This window comes from Canis lupus, chromosome X (assembly GCF_003254725.2).
Source record: "Canis lupus dingo isolate Sandy chromosome X, ASM325472v2, whole genome shotgun sequence".
In the NCBI taxonomy this organism is placed as follows: Eukaryota; Metazoa; Chordata; class Mammalia; order Carnivora; family Canidae; genus Canis; species Canis lupus.
In genome coordinates this window covers 65,927,760-65,945,041 of record NC_064281.1, presented here as the reverse complement: position 1 = coordinate 65,945,041, position 17,282 = coordinate 65,927,760, and the positions used below count along the sequence as shown (strand labels likewise).

The following is a 17,282-nucleotide window of genomic DNA, read 5'->3' as shown; positions in this document are numbered from 1 at the left end:
CTTATTCCTTAGATACAAAAAAACTCTTTTGAAGTATGTTAATAGCTAAAAAATCTTCAATTACCCTAATCTTCTCAGAGTATATTCATCTTACTTCACAGAATAAATAATATATAGACTATAAAATAAATTCATAGGTATTGTTCAATATTTATGATCCAGTACTCCAGAGTCTAGATTAACTGAACTACTTGGCAAAAATGAACTATTGGGACTTCATCAAGACCAAAAGCTTCTGCACAGCAAAAGAAACAGTTAACAAAACTAAAAGACAACCTACAGAATGGGAGAAGATATTTGCAAATGACATATCAGACAAAGGGCTAGTATCCAAGATCTATAAAGAACTTCTTAAACTCAACACCAAAGAAACAAACAATCCAATCATGAAATGGGCAAAAGACATGAACAAAAATTTCACAGAGGAAGACAAAGACATGGCCAAGAAGCACATGAGAAAATTCTCCACATCACTTGCCATCAGGGAAATACAAATCAAAACCACAATGAGATACCACCTCACACCAGTGAGAATGGCGAAAATTAACAAGGCAGGAAACCACACATGTTGGAGAGGATGTGGAGAAAAGGGAACCCTCTTGCAGTGTTGGTGGGAATGTGAACTGGTGCAGCCACTCTGGAAAACTGTGTGGAGGTTCCTCAAAGAGTTAAAAATAGAGCTACCCTACAACCCAGCAATTGCACTACTGGGGATTTACCTCAAAGATACAGATGCAGTGAAACACCAGGACACCTGTACCTCAATGTTCATAACAGCAGTGTCCACAATAGCCTAACTGTGGAAGGAGCCTCGGTGTCCATCAAAAGATGAATGGATAAAGAAGATGTGGTTTATGTATACAATGGAATATCACTCAGCCATTTGAAATGACAAATACCCACCATTTGTTCCAACATGGATGGAACTGGAGGGTATTATGTAGAGTGAAATAAGTCAGCTGGAGAAGGACAAACATTATATGGTCTCATTCATTTGGGGAATATAAAAAATGCATTACTAGATATAAAGTGACTCTATCAAAACAAAAAGTTGAAAGATGAATGGATAAAGAAGATGTGGTCTATATATACAATTGAAATTACTCAGCCATTAGAAATAACGAATACCCACCATTTGCTTTGGCATCGATAGAACTGGAGGGTATTATACTGAGTGAAGTAAGTCAACTGGAGTAAAACAATAATCATATCACTCATACGGGGAATATAAGAAATATTGAAAGGAATTATAGGGGAAAGGAGGGAAAATGAGTGAGATTAGGGAAGGTGACAAAACATGAGAGAATCCTAACTCTGGGAAACAAACAAAGGGTAATGGAAGGGAAGGCAGGTGGGGAGATGGGGTGACTGGGTGACGGGCACTGAGAAGGGCACTTGACAGGATGAGCACTGGGTGTCATACTATATGTTGACAAATCAAACTTTAATTAAAAAATATTAAAATTAAAAAATATATTTTTTTAATTTAAGATTTTATTTATTTATGAGAGACACAGGGAGAGAGAGAGAGAGGCAGAGACAGGCAGAGGGAGAAGCAAGCTCCATGCAGGGAGCCTGACGTGGGACTCGATCCCAGGTCTCCAGGATCATGCCCTGGTCTGAAGGCAGCGCCAAACCACTGAGCTACCTGGGCTGCCAAAAATATATTTTTATTTTAATTCCAGTGTAGTTAATTAACAAATAGTGTTGTATTAGTTTCAGGTGTACAGTATAGTAATTCAACAATTTCATGTATTTCTCAGTGTTTGTCAAGATAAGTGTACTCTTAATGCTCTTCACCTATTTCACCTATTCCCCTACCACCTCCCCTCTGGTAACCCTGTTTGTTCCCTATAGTTAAGCATCTGCTTATTGTTTTGTCTCCTTTAAATATATATAATAGCTAGCTAGCTAGATAGATAGATGATAGATAGATCATGCCATTTTAAAAGGTGTACGATGTCCAGTCTTTTCTTGGAAATTAAATATTGAGGAACACTAAGAGAAAGTAGTGACCTGCAGCACATCTGCAAAAGAGAAGGAATGTGAAGATGAAAGTGCTCATAAAATATTATTAGTGCTCTAATACTAATACATTAGTAACAATAAAGGAGTAAACAATATTTTTGAATGCCTACTATGCATCAGAAAGTATTCTGTAATGGTGCAGAAAGCCTACTAATATTTTCAATGTAAAAGGAGAAGCAAAAGGACACAAATACCAGTAGTGACCTTTAGAGGGCAGAAAAGCACTAAGAAAAAAGCTGCCTTTGGTTTATTGAGAATGTTACACTGTCCACAAAGCTAAGAAATTATATATATACTTTATTTCACGTCTATGGGACAAAAGTAAATGACACCAGAAACCTTTTTAATATAGCATTAATTCTAAGGTTATTTCTGTGTCCAATACCCATTGAGGTTCATTGTATTTGTATTTGCATTTGCATATTGTATATTGTTATTTGTTAGGAATAACATACAGCATAAAGCATATTAGAACTGGCAAAGTTTAAGATGGATGGGACGTACCTGGTACACGTGAATTATAATCTTCATCTGAATTAAAGCTCTAGCACTTATAAAGCCTATCTTAAGTTAGCCAGAACAAGTAACTGCCCAGCCCAGTTTGACCTGGATAGATATGGCTTTTACTACATTATTAAATTATAGAATATTAATGTTAAAGCATTAATAAAGCACTGTTTAATTATGATGTATGAAAGAACAAAACTATTTTGGAATTTCTAAACACTCAATAATTATAATTATTTTGAATAACACCTGGAAGTGTAAAAAGTTTATTTTAAATAAAAATTAAAGAAACAGAAAATTTTAAATAAAAATATACACAGGGAATATAGGAGTTACACAAATTTACAATTTAAGAAACTCCTCCAGAAATGGCACAACAGACTAGCAAATTCAACTTTAGTCAGAATGCTAATCAGGATCAAATACTAATGGTTGTCAAAATCAGGAACTGAATTTAAAAGAAAACACCAAACAGCTCCATTTTACACACACATATACACACCTGTATGTGCTATATATAGGAAAGAAATTAGGCTATTATCTACTTTGTGGGGATGTGAGAAAGGAATACTGAGAGCATTCTATTTACTTGAAAAGTAACACTCTAATAAGAGATGATTTTCAAGGTGCTGTCAGTGTAAAATTCAGTTGCTACTAAATTTCAAAAGAAGATTAAATAAAGTATATGGGAAAGCTAAATTAATCTTTCTAAAATACCATTTTGTTCTCCTGGCTCAACAACAATCAACGATTACTCTACCCTTCCCTATACACCTCTGACCTTAGCCAAATTAATTTTTTTAGGCCCCAAGGCCCCAACATGTCAAACACATTCCTTCCTCAGTACCTTCACTCCATTTTTCCTGATAAAATGTCTTCCCATCTCCTGCACCTAACAGTGCCTGGCACAAAGCAGGTATTCAAAAAATATTTGTTATATGAATACATTTATCTTTATAAACCCTGCCGTTCCATTAGCTCACTCAAAGCCATCCCTCTGAATTGATATAGCTCCACTAATTTAGTATTAAGTAAATCTGTTATAATTTACCTTTTAAAATGTATGCAGTTTATTTTTCTGCTAAAATGTAGGCTCCTTGGGCACCTAGGTGGCTCAATCAGTTAAGCATCTGCCTTCAGCTGAGGTCATGATCCCAGAGTCCTGGGATTGAGCCCCAAGTCGTGCTCCCTGCTCATCAGGGAGCCTGCTTCTCCCTCTCCCTCCCCGCTAGTGCTGTCTCAAATAAATAAAGAAAATATTTTAAAAATAAAAAAATAAAATATAGGCTCCCTGTCAGTAGTTTTATACCTCTTTGTACCCCAAGGGCTTTGTAGGACCAACGACCTCAAAACTAAGTAATAATTCACAGGTTTAGATAAAGCAGTATACATAGGTAATCTAGCAAGTTCTTTTATGTTTTATGAATGTCTGTGTGCGAAACATCTATGGAGGTAAATGATAACTGAAGGCCCTAAAGGTAATCTGAAATTGTAAGACTGATTCAGTGGTGTTAACTTTTTGAGAATCTAATAAGAAGTAGAACTATGGTCCCCCCCAAATGTAGTTATTCTCAAAATCTGAAGTATGTTTGCAGGCCTCTCCACATTCTCTAAAGCATTTAAGACCGAATTAATCCAGCCCCACCACAAATAAAATTTATCACGAGTACCTTTTATCCTGATACACATATACCTTAGAGCATATTACTCTTATTAAAAATTCTTATAGGAAATTTATGAGTCACATATTATATATATATGTATATATATATAACTTATAGATGAAGTTTTATAAAGTCTGTTGTGCTAAATAAATGGAAGGTAGTATTCTTATGACACACTTTTTGACTAAATTTCAGCCCTCTGAAGATTATATCTGAGTGGACAAAAGAACAAGCCAGATTCTTTCTTACAGGAAACAGCATTCTATTTTGCATGTGCCATGATAAAATTTCTTGGTCAAATTAATGTGATGATTATTATACTATAACAAATAAGTGTTTTAAAATATAATAACTTTCTATCTAAACTGATGTACTTTTAGCTAGAATGGTCAATAATACCTTTATTAAGGAAGCTTTACAGAAAAATATTCCTGTATACTATACTGCTTAAATACATATGTTTTTTTCAGTTTCATTTTGTGGAGGTCAAAAGCTAAAGAAATGGAGGGAGTTGGAAATAGATGAAAAGGAGTTTTCCTTTCAATTTAGGGTTGGTGTCTTTTAAGAACTGTTCACAAGAAAAACCTCAACACCACATGGCTGTTTGACTTTAGAGCACAAGACCTGTGTGGGAAAGAGAGGGAAGTTATAGACTACCATCACCAGTAAAGGAAAAAGTAGATTACTCATCTCCAATTGCTCCCATTTTTTGCTTTCTTCTCTATCTCTTTCTTCCACTCCTTTATTTTTTTCAGCAACTATATGTTCTAATTGATTTTACAGTTTTATTTTACCTTCTTATTTTTCCTTCTTTCTCCCTCTCCTTCCTTTGGTAGACCTGAAGGGCTAATAGCTTGAGTTATCAGCAAGGGAGGGAGGACTGTGAGTGACTATATCAGTACTATTCTTTCTGGGTGATTTTTGTTATCCACAGACCTAATATACAAATACTCCTGAGGTAAACAAACATAGGAGTATAACTATACAACTGATAAAGTTTAGCCTCTTCCGAAGTATCATCCTGTAGGAGATGGAAGGAATATAAATTGGCTTGAAAAATCAAGCATTGCTCCTGAATAAACTAATGAATATTAAATCCAACATAAAATGGCAAAAGACAGATTGGCTTCAAAATACAAGGTTGTATCTCAGGCACATCATCTTCTTTGTACTAGAGTTTCTTTTTTAAAAAATTTTATTTATTTATTCATAATAGAGAGGCAGAGACACAGGAAGAGGGAGAAGCAGGCTCCCCAGGGGGAACCTGATGGGGAACTCGATACCAGAACCTCAGGATCATGTCCTGAGCCAAAGGCTCAACCACTGAGCCACCCAGGTGTCCCTGTACTGGAGTTTCAATCTCACAATGCAAAGTGATCTTAAAGGTCTCCTTGTCCAACCATCTCTCTCATTTTGAATTCCTCCAGTTTATGTATGACCACCTTCAATAACGGGAAACTCCACTGATAGATCATTTCATCCTCTTACAGCTCTATGAGAAAGTTCTTCCATACACTAAACTGAAACGCATGCCCATATACTTTTCATTGGTCCTGGTTCTACTTCCTTGGGTCATACAGGACCCATCTAGCCATACTTGCTCATGAAAGCATATTTTAATTCCCTTTTAGTTACTTCTGTAATGCACTTTCCAAGGGTAATAAAGTTTCTGACAATGGCAAATGCTACTGAACTCATCGTCTACTCTAACAGAAATACTATTGTATTTCTTTCGGACTAAAAATAAAACAAGAAAAGGTGTTAATGCTGCATTTTGCAGCAATAGCCTAAGAGCTATTTCTTGACAGCAACATAAACGTCTTAAACAAAGGTACAGTTTTAATCATCAGTGAGTCACTAAAAAAAGACGTGTATATATAATGGTGCTTATTTTCTTCAGAAAATAATGAATGGGCGAATCATCTAAAAGAGGATAAAGTATCATTAAATCCACAGAAAACAGCAGAGTCTAACAGTTATGCCATTATTCATTATACTGATACATGAAAAGCAGATAATTTGCTGAAATAGAAAATTTTAAAACTCTGCCTGCAATTTCTCACAAAATTCTTGAAAAATATGGTGATACTGAAGAAGAAATAATCAAACTGCAAAAAATATACCTATACAATCTGGTCCTTTCACAACTGCATATCAAATAGTGTACTTCAAACAACTGAAATGCTAGTTGAAAGAGAAGGTGGTGGTAGAATAGGAAGACCCTAGGCTCATCTTGTCCCACAAATACAACTAGATAACTATCAAGTCATTCTAAATACCCCCAGAAACCTGCCTGAAGACTGAAAGAATAAATTCCTCAACTAAAGGAAGAGAAGAAGGCACACTGAAGAAGATAAGAAGTGTGGACACATGATTAAGGGGAGAAAGGAACTATGGGTACTGCAGAAGAGAGGGAGAATACCTGGGGCCCACACTAGGGAGATTAGTCACTCTTCTTGGAGTACATCCCTAAGAGGTAGCACTCATAGAGATGCCTCTCCCAAGACAAAGGAATCGGATGGAGATATTTCCCTCCCCTGCCTCTCAGTATAAACAAAAATCCACCTGCAGAAAGCAGATAAGTCCCAACACTGGCTGCTTAACCTACTTAAACCAGGTCCCATACCTCTATGCTCTGGCATGAGTGCCCTTCTGGGTCAGCCTTCCTCAGTCATAGCATGGTGAGACCCTCCCCCACAAGACCAGTGCAGGCTCTTGCCAGAACCACCTCCCTATGGCCCAGAGTTTAAAAGGCAGCAGACTTGGCTGGAACACAGACCAGAGGGCACTGCCCTGCTCTTGGGGATAGGGCAGGTAAACAACCCAAAGGCAAACAGTGTAGAAAGAGCAATCTGAAAAAGGCCTGGAACACACAGGGGGGAGATTATTTGCTCTTCTCGGAGTGCTTCATGGAGAGTAGCAAGCACCCAGACCCCTCTGCAGAGAAAAAGGTGTTGGCTGGCTCCATTTCCGTGATCTGCCCCTCAGCATAAACACAGAGCCACCTGTAGCAAACAGCACAGCACAGACACTGGCTGCTTTACCTGGTTACAACCAAGTCCTACACCCCTGCACTCTGGCAGTATTGTTCTTCTCAGTCCAGTCTGCCTCAGTCCCAACATGGCAGACCCCTTCCCCAGAAGACTAGCAGAAATCCCTGCTCACATCACATGTCCAGCCCAGAGAGCTCTACAGAGCTTCAGTTCTAATGGAAGTAGTATCAGGGCTCATTTAAAGAGCAGACTGGAGCACACCTAGTTAAAATGTGTCACATCTTGGCCAAGGACAAACACTGTCCACTGCAGTTCAGGAAAGCCTCTAGAGATAACTGGCCTGAAGAAGAGAACAGCTAAAACACAACAGCAGAGCACACACAGCAGAGACTAGAGACACTCTATGAAGCAAGAGGCCCTAGACACTATATCATCTTCATAAAGCCATTACTCTCAGAAGCAGGAAATATAATGGGCTTTTCTAAAACACAGAAGACTTAGACAAGATGCCAAGATGGAGGAATTCATCCCAAATGAAAGAACAAGATAAGTTCAGGGCCAGAGATCTAACCAAACCAATATAAGTACCATGCCTGATGGAAATGTAAAGTAACAATCATAAGGATACTTGCTGGGGTTGAGAAGAGAATGGAAGACATCAGGGAGGACATTACCACAGAGATAAAAGAATTTTAAGAAGTCAGGAATGAAAAATGTGAGGCGCCTGAATGGCTCAGTTAGTAAAGCATCCAACTCTTGATTTCAGCTCAGGTCTTGATTTCATGGTCAAAAGTTCAAGTCCCACATTGGGCTCCATGCCCTGCATTAAAAAAAAATAAGAAGAAATTTAAAATGTTATAATTGATATTGAACAGCAGGCTGGAAAAAACAGAGGAATGAGTAAGTGATCTAGAAAACAAAATAATGGGGGGATCCCTGTGGCTCAGTGGATTAGCGCCTGCCTTTGGCCCAGGGCGTGATCCTGGAGTCCCGGGATCAAGTCCCACATCAGGCTCCCTGCATGGAGCCTGCTTCTCCCTCTGCCTGTGTCTCTGTCTCCCAGTCTCTCTGTGTCTCTCATGAATAAATAAATAAAATCTTAAAAAAAACAGAAGACGAAATAATGGAAAATAATGAGGCTGAACAAAAGAGAGAAAAAATTATGTAACATAAGAACAGACTTAGAACGTTCATAGTGTAAGAGTCCCAGAAGAAGAGAGAGAAAAAGGGGCAGAAATTTTTTTGGAGATAAGAGCTGAAAACTTCCCTAATCTGAGAAAGGAAACACATCCAGATCTAAGAGGCAGTGAGAAGTCCCATCACAATCAACAAAACCAGGCCCAGAACAAGACAGACATATTGTAATTAAATTTGCAAAATACAGGGATGAAGAAAAAAACAGCAAGATAAAAGAAGTAACTAACTTACAAGGGAAGACTCATTAAGCCAGCTGGAAATTTCTCAAAAAAATGTGGGAAGTCAGCAGTAAGTGGCATGACATATTTAAAGTGCTGAATGGGAAAAATATATAGCCAACAATACTTTATTCAGCAAAGGTATCAATCAGTCAGAATAGAAGGGGAGATAGTTTCCCAGACAAAAACTAAAGGAGTTCCTGACCACTAAACCAGCCCTGCAAGAAATATTAAAGAGGACTCTTTGAATGAAAAAATCTCCAGAAACAGTAACAAAAGAAGTAATAAAATGACACTAAATACATATCTCTCAATAATTACTCTGAATGTAAAAGGACTAAATGCTCCAAGCAAAAGACATAGGGTATAAGAATGCATTAAAAAAAAAAAAAACACAAGACCATGGGGTGCCTGGGTGGCTCAGTCAGTTAAGTGACTGACTCTTGATTTCAGCTCAGGTTGTGAGTGTGGTGAGATTAAGCCCCAGGTCGGGCTCCACACTCTGGCAGGGAGTCTGACTGTGATTCTCTCTCTCTTTCCTTCTGGCCCTCTCCCCACTCATGCATACACCTGCACATACACTCTCTGTCTAAAATAAATCAATAAAATTTAAAAAAATATAAGACCCAAGTATACACTGTCTACAAGAGATTTATTATAAAACTAAAGACACCTGCACATTGAAATTGAGGGGAGGGAGAAACATTTATCATGCAAATGGATGCCACATGAAAGCCAGAGAACCAACACCTATATTGGAAAACTAGGCTTTAAATGAAAGACTATAACGAGAGATGAAGAAGAGCACTATATCATAATAAAGGGGACAATTCAACAAGAAGATCTGACAACTGTAAATATTTATACACACAATAAGGGAGCAACCAAATACATAAAACAATTAATAACAAACTTAAAAGAACTCAATGATAATAATAAAATAATAGTAGAGTACATTAATGCTCCACTTACATCAATGGACAGATCATCTAGGCAGAAAGTCAACAAGGAAACAACTGCTTTGAATGACACACTGGACCAGATGGACATAACAGACTATTCAGATCATTCCATCCTATAACAGCAGAATATACATTCTTTTCAGGATCACTTGGGCACTCTCCACTAAAGCACATACAAGGTCACAAATCAGTCCTCAACAAATACAAAAAAACAGATCATACCAAGCATCTTTTCTGACCACAACGCTATGGAATATGAAGCCAGTCACAAGAAAATATTTGGAAAGACTATAATGCAGGGAGGTTAAAAATCATTCTACTAAATAAAGAATGAATGGGTCAACCAGGACATTAAAAAAATACATAGAAATAAATGAAAAAGAAAACGCAACAATCCGAAACTCTCAGGCGCAGCAAAAGCAGTCTTATGAGGGAAGTATATAGCAATACATGCCAACCTTAAGAAGCAAGAAAATGGGGATCCCTGGGTGGCCCAGAGGTTTGGCACCTGCCTTAGGCCCAGGGCACGATCCTGGAGACCCGGGATCGAGTCCCATGTCGGGCTCCCGGTGCATGGGGCCTGCTTCTCCCTCTGCCTATGTCTCTGCCTCTCTCTCTCTCTGTGACTATCATAAATAAAAATAAAAAAATAAAAAATAAAAAAAGACTTTAAAAAAAAAAGAAGCAAGAAAATTTTCAAATTTGCAACCCAATCTTATTCCTAAAGGAGCTAGAAAAGGAACAAAGCCTAAAGCCAGCAAAAGGAAGGAAATAATACAGCAGAAAAAATGATATAGGAAAAAAACAATAAATAAATGCAATAAGAGCTGGTTCTTTGAAAAAAAATCAATAAAACTGTTAAACCCTTAACCAGATTTAACAGAAACAAAAGAGAAAGGATCCATTTAAATGAAATCACAAACAAGCAGGGAGAAATAACAACCACCACCACAGAAATACAAACAATTATAAGAGAATATTATGAAAAATTACATGCCAACAAACTGAATAATGTGGAAGAAATGGATAAATTCCCAGAAAGATTTAAATTACCAAAACTGAAAAAGAAACAGAAAACTTGAACAGACTGATAACCAGCCAAGAAACTGAATCAGTAGACAAAAATTTCCCAACAAATAAAAGTTCAGGGACAGGGCGCTTAGGTTGCTCAGTCAGTTAAGCATCTGACTTCCACTCAGGAAATGATTCCAGGGTCCGAGGATCAAGTCACATTGTGGTCTCTGCTCAGCAAGGAGTTGGCTTCTCCCTCTCCCTCTACCACTCCTCTTTCTTGTATGTGTTCTCTTTCTCTGTTTCTCAGAAAAATAAATAAATAAATAAATAAATAAATAAATAAATAAATAAATGTATGTATGTATGTATGTATGTATGTATGTATGTATGTACAGGGCCATACAGCTTCACAGGCAAATTCCACCAAACATGTAAAGTTAATACTCATTCTTCTCAAAATATTCCAGAAAATAAAAAAGGTAGGAAAACTTCCAAATTCATTCTATACGACCAGCATTACCCTCATACTAAAACAAGAGAAGGACATGCCTAAAACAGAAAACTAGAGGCCAATATCCCTGATAAATATGGATGTAAAAACTCTCAATATAATAGTAGCAAACCAAATCCAACAGTGCATTAAAAGAATCATTCACCATGATCAAGTGGGACTCATGCCTGTGTTGTAAGGGTGGTTAGAGACTCACAAATCAAGCTACACGATACACTACATCAATAAAAGAAAGTATAAGGACCATACAATCCTTTCAATAATACAGAAAAAGCATCTGATAAAGTACAACATCCATTGTGATAAAAACCCTCAACAAAGTACACTTAGAAAGAATGTACATCAACATAATAAAGGCCATATACAAAAAACCCCACAGCTAGTATGATTGATCCTTAGTAGGGAAAAACTGAGCTTTTCCTCTAAGGTCAGGAACAAGACAGGGATGTCCATTCTCATCAATGTTTTTTGTTTGTTTGTTTTAATCAGGTATTTATTGAACCGTACACAAAACAATGGAACAATACATGCCTCAAGTTCACATGGCACATTTGCCAATATAGACCATGACCTGGGCAATAAAATTCTTAATACATCGACTTATGAAAAAAAGCTTTCATCTATCTGGGTTTAGAAAATAATTTTTTTTTTTTTTTAGAAAAGAACATTCTTTTTTTTTAAATAATAAGTTTATTTTTTATTGGTGTTCAATTTGCCAACATACAGAATAACACCCAGGGCTCATCCTGTCAAGTGCCCCCCTCAGTGCCCATCACCCAATCACCCCCACACGCGCCCGCCTCCCTTTCCACCACCCCTAGTTCATTTCCCAGAGTTAGGAGTCTTTATGTTCTGTCTCCCTTTCTGATATTTCACACACTTCTTCTCCCTTCCCTTCTATTCCCTTTCACTATTATTTATATTCCCCAAATGAATGAGAACATATAATGTATGTCCTTCGATTGACTTATTTCACTCAGCATAATACCCTCCGATTCCATCCACTTTGAACCAAATGGTGGGTGGGTATTTGTCATTTCTAATGGCTGAGTAATATTCCATTGTATACATAAACCACATCTTCTTTATCCATTCATCTTTCAATGGACACCGAGGCTCCTTCCACATTTTGGCTATTGTGGAAATGGCTGCTATAAACAATGGGGTGCAGGTGTCCCGGAGTTTCACTGCATCTGTACCTTTGGGGTAAATTCCCAACAGTGCAATTGCTGGGTCCCAGGGCAGGTCTATTTGTAACTCTTTGAGGAACCTCCACACAGTTTTCCAGAGTGGCTGCACCAGTTCACATTCCCACCAACAGTGCAAGAGGGTTCCCTTTTCTCCGCATCGTCTCCAACATCTGTGGTTTCCTGCCTTGTTAAATTTCCCCATTCTCACTGGTGTGAGGTGGTATCTCATCGCGGGTTTCATTTGTATTTCCCTGATGGCAAGTGATGCGGAACATTTTCTCATGTGCGTGTTGGCCAAGTCTATGTCTTCCTCTGTGAGATTTCTGTTCATGTTTTTTGCCCATTTAATGATTGGATTGTTTGTTTCTTTGCTGCTGAGTTTCATAAGTTCTTTATAGATCTTGGACACTAGCCCTTTATCTGATATGTCATTTGCAAATATCTTCTCACATTCTGTAGGTTGTCTTTGAGTTTTGTTGACTGTATCCTTTGCTGTGCAAAAGCTTCTTATCTTGATGAAGTCCCAATAGTTCATTTTTGCTTTTCTTTCTCTTGCCTTCGTGGATGTATCTTGCAAGAAGTTACTGTGGCTGAGTTCAAAAAGGGTGTTGCCTGTGATCTCCTCTAGGATTTTTATGGAATCTTGTCTCACATTTAGATCTTTCATCCATTTTGAGTTTATCTTTGTGTATGGTGCAAGAGAGTGGTCTAGTTTCATTCTTCTGCATGTGGATGTCCAATTTTCCCAGCACCACTTATTGAAGAGACTGTCTTTCTTCCATTGGATAGTCTTTCCTCCTTTATCAAATATTAGTTGACCATAAAGTTGAGGGTCCACTTCTGGATTTTCTATTCTGTTCCATTGATCTATGTGTCTGTTTTTGTGCCAGGACCACACTCTCTTGATGACCACAGCTTTGTAGTACAACCTGAAATCTGGCATTGTGATGATCCCAGATACTATTTTCTTTTTTAAAATTCCCCTGGCTATTCAGAATCTTTTCTGATTCCACACAAATCTTAAAATAATTTGTTATAACTTTCTGAAGAAAGTCCATTGTATTTTGATAGGGATTGCATTAAACGTGTAAATTGCCCTGAGTAACATTAACATTTTCACAATATTAATTCTGTCAATCCATGAGCATGGAATATTTTTCCATCTCCTTGTGTCTTCCTCAATTTCTTTCAGAAGTGTCTATACTTTTTAGGGTATATATCCTTTACCTCTTTGGATAGGTTGATTCCTAGGTATCTTATGCTTTTGGGTGCAATTGTAAATGGGATTGACTCCTTCATTTCTCTTTCTTCAGTCTCATTGTTAGTGAATAGAAATGCCACTGACTTCTGGGCATTGATTTTGTATTCTGCCACACTGCCAAATTGCTGTATGAGTTCTAGCAATCTTGGGGTGGAGGCTTTTGGGTTTTCTATGTAGAGTATCATGTCATTGGCAAAGAGGGAGAGTTTGACTTCTTCTTTGCCAATTTGAATGCCTTTAATGTCTTTTTGTTGTCTGATTGCTGAGGCTAGGGCTTCCAGTACTACGTTGAACAGCAGTGGTGAGAGTGGACATCCCTCTCTTGTTCCTGATCTTAGGGGAAAGGCTCCTAGGGCTTCCCCATTGAGAATGATATTTGCTGTGGGCTTTTCGTAGATGGCTTTTAAGATGTCGAGGAATGTTCCCTCTATCCCAACACTCTGAAGAGTTTTGATCAGGAATGGATGCTGTATTTTGTCAAATGCTTTCTCTGCATCTAATGAGAGGATCATATGGTTCTTGGTTTTTCTCTTGCTGATATGATGAATCACATTGATTGTTTTATGAGTGTTGAACCAGCCTTGTGTCCCAGGAAAAAATCCTAATTGGTCAGGGTGAATAATTTTCTCAATGTACTGTTGGATCCTATTCGCTAGTATCTTGTTGAGAATTTTTGCATCCATGTTCATCAGGGATATTGGTCTATAATTCTCCTTTTTGGTGGTCTTTGTCTGATTTTGGAATTAAGGTGATGCTGGCCACATAGAATTAATTTGGAAGTACTCCATCTCTTTCTATCTTTCCAAACAGCTTTAGTACAATAGGTATGGTTTCTTCTTTAAACGTTTGATAGAATTCCCCTAGGAAGCCATCTGGCCCTGGACTTTTGTGTCTTGGGAGGTTTCTGATGACTGCTTCAATTTCCTCCCTGGTTATTGGCCTGTTCAGGTTTTCTGTTTCTTCCTGTTCCAGTTTTGGTAGTTTGTGACTTTCCAGAAATACATCCATTTAATCCAGATTGCGTAATTTATTGGCGTATAGCTGCTCATAATATGTTTTTAAAATCGTTTGTATTTCCTTGGTGTTGGTAGTGATCTCTCCTTTCTCATTCATGATTTTATTAAGTTGAGTCTTCTCTCTCTTCTTTTTAATAAGGCTGGCTAATGTTTGATCTATCTTAATTCTTTCAAAGAACCAACTCCTAGTTTTGTTGATCTGTTCCACAGTTCTTCTGGTCTCGATTTCATTGAGTTCTGCTCAAATTTCTATTAAATCTCTTCTTCTGCTGGGTGTAGGATCTATTTGCTGTTTTTTCTCTAGCTCTTTTAGGTGTTAGGTTAGCTTTTGTATTTGAGTTCTTTCCAGTTTTTGAATGGATACTTGTATTGTGATGTATTTCCCCCTCAGGACTGCTTTTGCTGCATCCCAAAGATTTTCAACGGTTGTATCTTCATTCTCATTAGTTTCCATGAATCTTTAATTCTTCCTTAATTTCCTGGTTGACCCTTTCATCTTTTAGCAGGATGGTCCTTAACCTCCACGTGTTTGAGGGCCTTCCAAACTTCTTGTTGTGATTTAGTTCTAATTTCAAGGCATCATGGTCTGAGAATATGCAGGGGACTATCCCAATATTTTGGTATCTGTTCAGACTTGATTTGTGACCCAGTATGTGGTTTATTCTGGAGAAAGCTCCATGTGCACTTGAGAAGAATGTGTATTCGGTTGAGTTTGGATGTAAAGTTCTGTAGATATCTGTGAAATCCATCTGGTCCAGTGTATCATTTAAGGCTCTCATTTCTTTGGTGATATTGTGCTTAGAAGACCTACTGAGGGTAGAAAGAGCTAGATTGAAGTCAGCAAGTATAAGTGTATTATTATCTAAGTATGTCTTAAGTTTGTTTATTAATTGATTGATATACTTGGCAGCTCCCACATTCGGGGCATAAATATTGTTGATTTTTCGGTCCTCTTGTTGGATAGATCCTTTAAGGATGATATAGTGTCCCTCTTCATTCTCACTACAGTCTTCGGGGTAAATTTTAGTTTATCTGATATAAGGATGGCTATCCCTGCTTTCTTTTGAGGACATTTGAATGGTAAATGGTTCTCTAACCTTTTATTTTCAGGCTGTAGGTGTCTTTCTGTCTAAAATGAGTCTCTTGCAGACAGCAAATAGATGAGTCCTGCTTTTTTATCCAGTCTGAAACCCTGTGCCTTTTGATGGGGTCATGAAGCCCGTTCACGTTCATAGTTACTATTGAAAGATATGAGTTTAGTGTCATCATGATATCTATTTAGTCCCTGTTTTTGTGGATTTTTCCACTGGACTTCTTCTTAAAGGGGAACTTTAAGGGTCTCCCTTAAAATTTCTTGCAGAGTTGGTTTGGAGGTCACATATTCTTTCAGTTCCTCCCTATCTTGGAAGCTCTTTATCTCTCCTTCCACTCCGAATGAGAGTGTTGCTGGATAAAGTATTCTTGGCTGCATGTTTTTCTCATTTAGGACCCTGATTATATCCTGCCATCCCTTTCTGGCCTGTCAGGTCTCTGTGGAGAGGTCTGCTGTTACCCTAATACTCCTCCCCATAAAAGTCAGGGATTTCTTGTCTCTTGCTGCTTTAAGGATCTTCTCTTTATCTTTGGATTTTGCAAGCTTCACTATTAAATGTCAAGGTGTTGAGCAGTTTTTATTGATTTTAGGGGGGATCTGTCTATTTCCTGGATCTGAATGCCTGTTTCCCTTTCCAGATTAGGAAAGTTTTCAGCTAGGATTTGTTCAAATACATATTCTGGACCTCTGTCCTTTTCAGCGCCTTCGGGAACCCCAATTAAATGTAGATTTTTCTTCCTCAGGCTGTAATTTATTTCCCTTAATCTATCCTCATGATCTTTTAATTGTTTGTCTCTTTTTTCCTCAGTTTCCCTCTTTGCCGTCAACTTGTCTTCTGTGTCACTCACTTGTTCTTCTACCTCGTTGTTAGGACCTCTAGTTTGGATTGTATCTCATTTAATTGATTTTTAATTTCTGCATGACTAGATCTAAATTCTGCAGTCATGAAGTCTCTTGAGTCTTTATGCTTTTCTCGAGAGCCACCAGTAGCTTTATAATAGTGCTTCTGAATTGGCTTTCTGACATTGAATTATAATCCAAATTTTGTAACTGTGGGAGAGAGGACTGTTTTTGATTCATTCTTTTGAGGTGAGTTTTTCCTTCTAGTCATTTTGCTCAGTGCAGAGTGGCCAAAAACACGTTATATTGGGAAAATGAGAAAAAGAGAGGAGAGAAAGAAGGAAAGAAAAGAGAAAAGAAAAAAGAAAAAAGGAAGGGAAAAAAGAGAAGAAAAAGAGAAAGAAAAAGAAAGGAAAAAAGGGTGGGGGAAGCAAACAGAAATCAAAAAGAAAAAAAAAAACAAGGGGGCTGTACTGTATCTTCTGATTCTATATACTTTAAGTCCCTTGACTTTCCCTTGAACTTGTCCCTCTAACTGGTCTTCTGGGGGAGGGGCCTGTTGTCCTGATTTTCAGGTGTTATCACTTGGGGGAGCTGCTCTGCTCCCTGCCTGGTGGTGCAGGGATCAGTGGGGGTTGTTTACCCCGTGAGGCCCCAGGAGGAACAACCCCAGTGGCGGTGGCCAGCTCTGGAGCCCTGGAGTCAGCTCCCACAGTAACTACGGAGCTCTCAGCCTGTAGGGACCTGGATGCTCCGGGGACGGGGCCGCTGATCTGCGCAGCTTGGGG

General features: G+C 38.1%; 1 protein-coding gene across 12 annotated transcripts in view; it reads right to left on the bottom strand.

Annotated features, from left to right (window-relative positions):
• The window catches only part of APOOL (apolipoprotein O like), a 240,886-nt gene that overhangs the window by 212,340 nt on the left and 11,264 nt on the right, over positions 1-17,282 (bottom strand). Inside the window, exon 2 of one of the 12 annotated variants that reach the window (XM_049107861.1) lies at positions 7,867-8,012. The exons of the other annotated variants lie outside the window; for them this stretch is intronic. The gene's annotated coding sequence lies outside the window, so the exon portion shown is untranslated. The remainder of the gene's footprint in view (positions 1-7,866; positions 8,013-17,282) is intronic. 12 annotated transcript variants of the gene reach the window in all.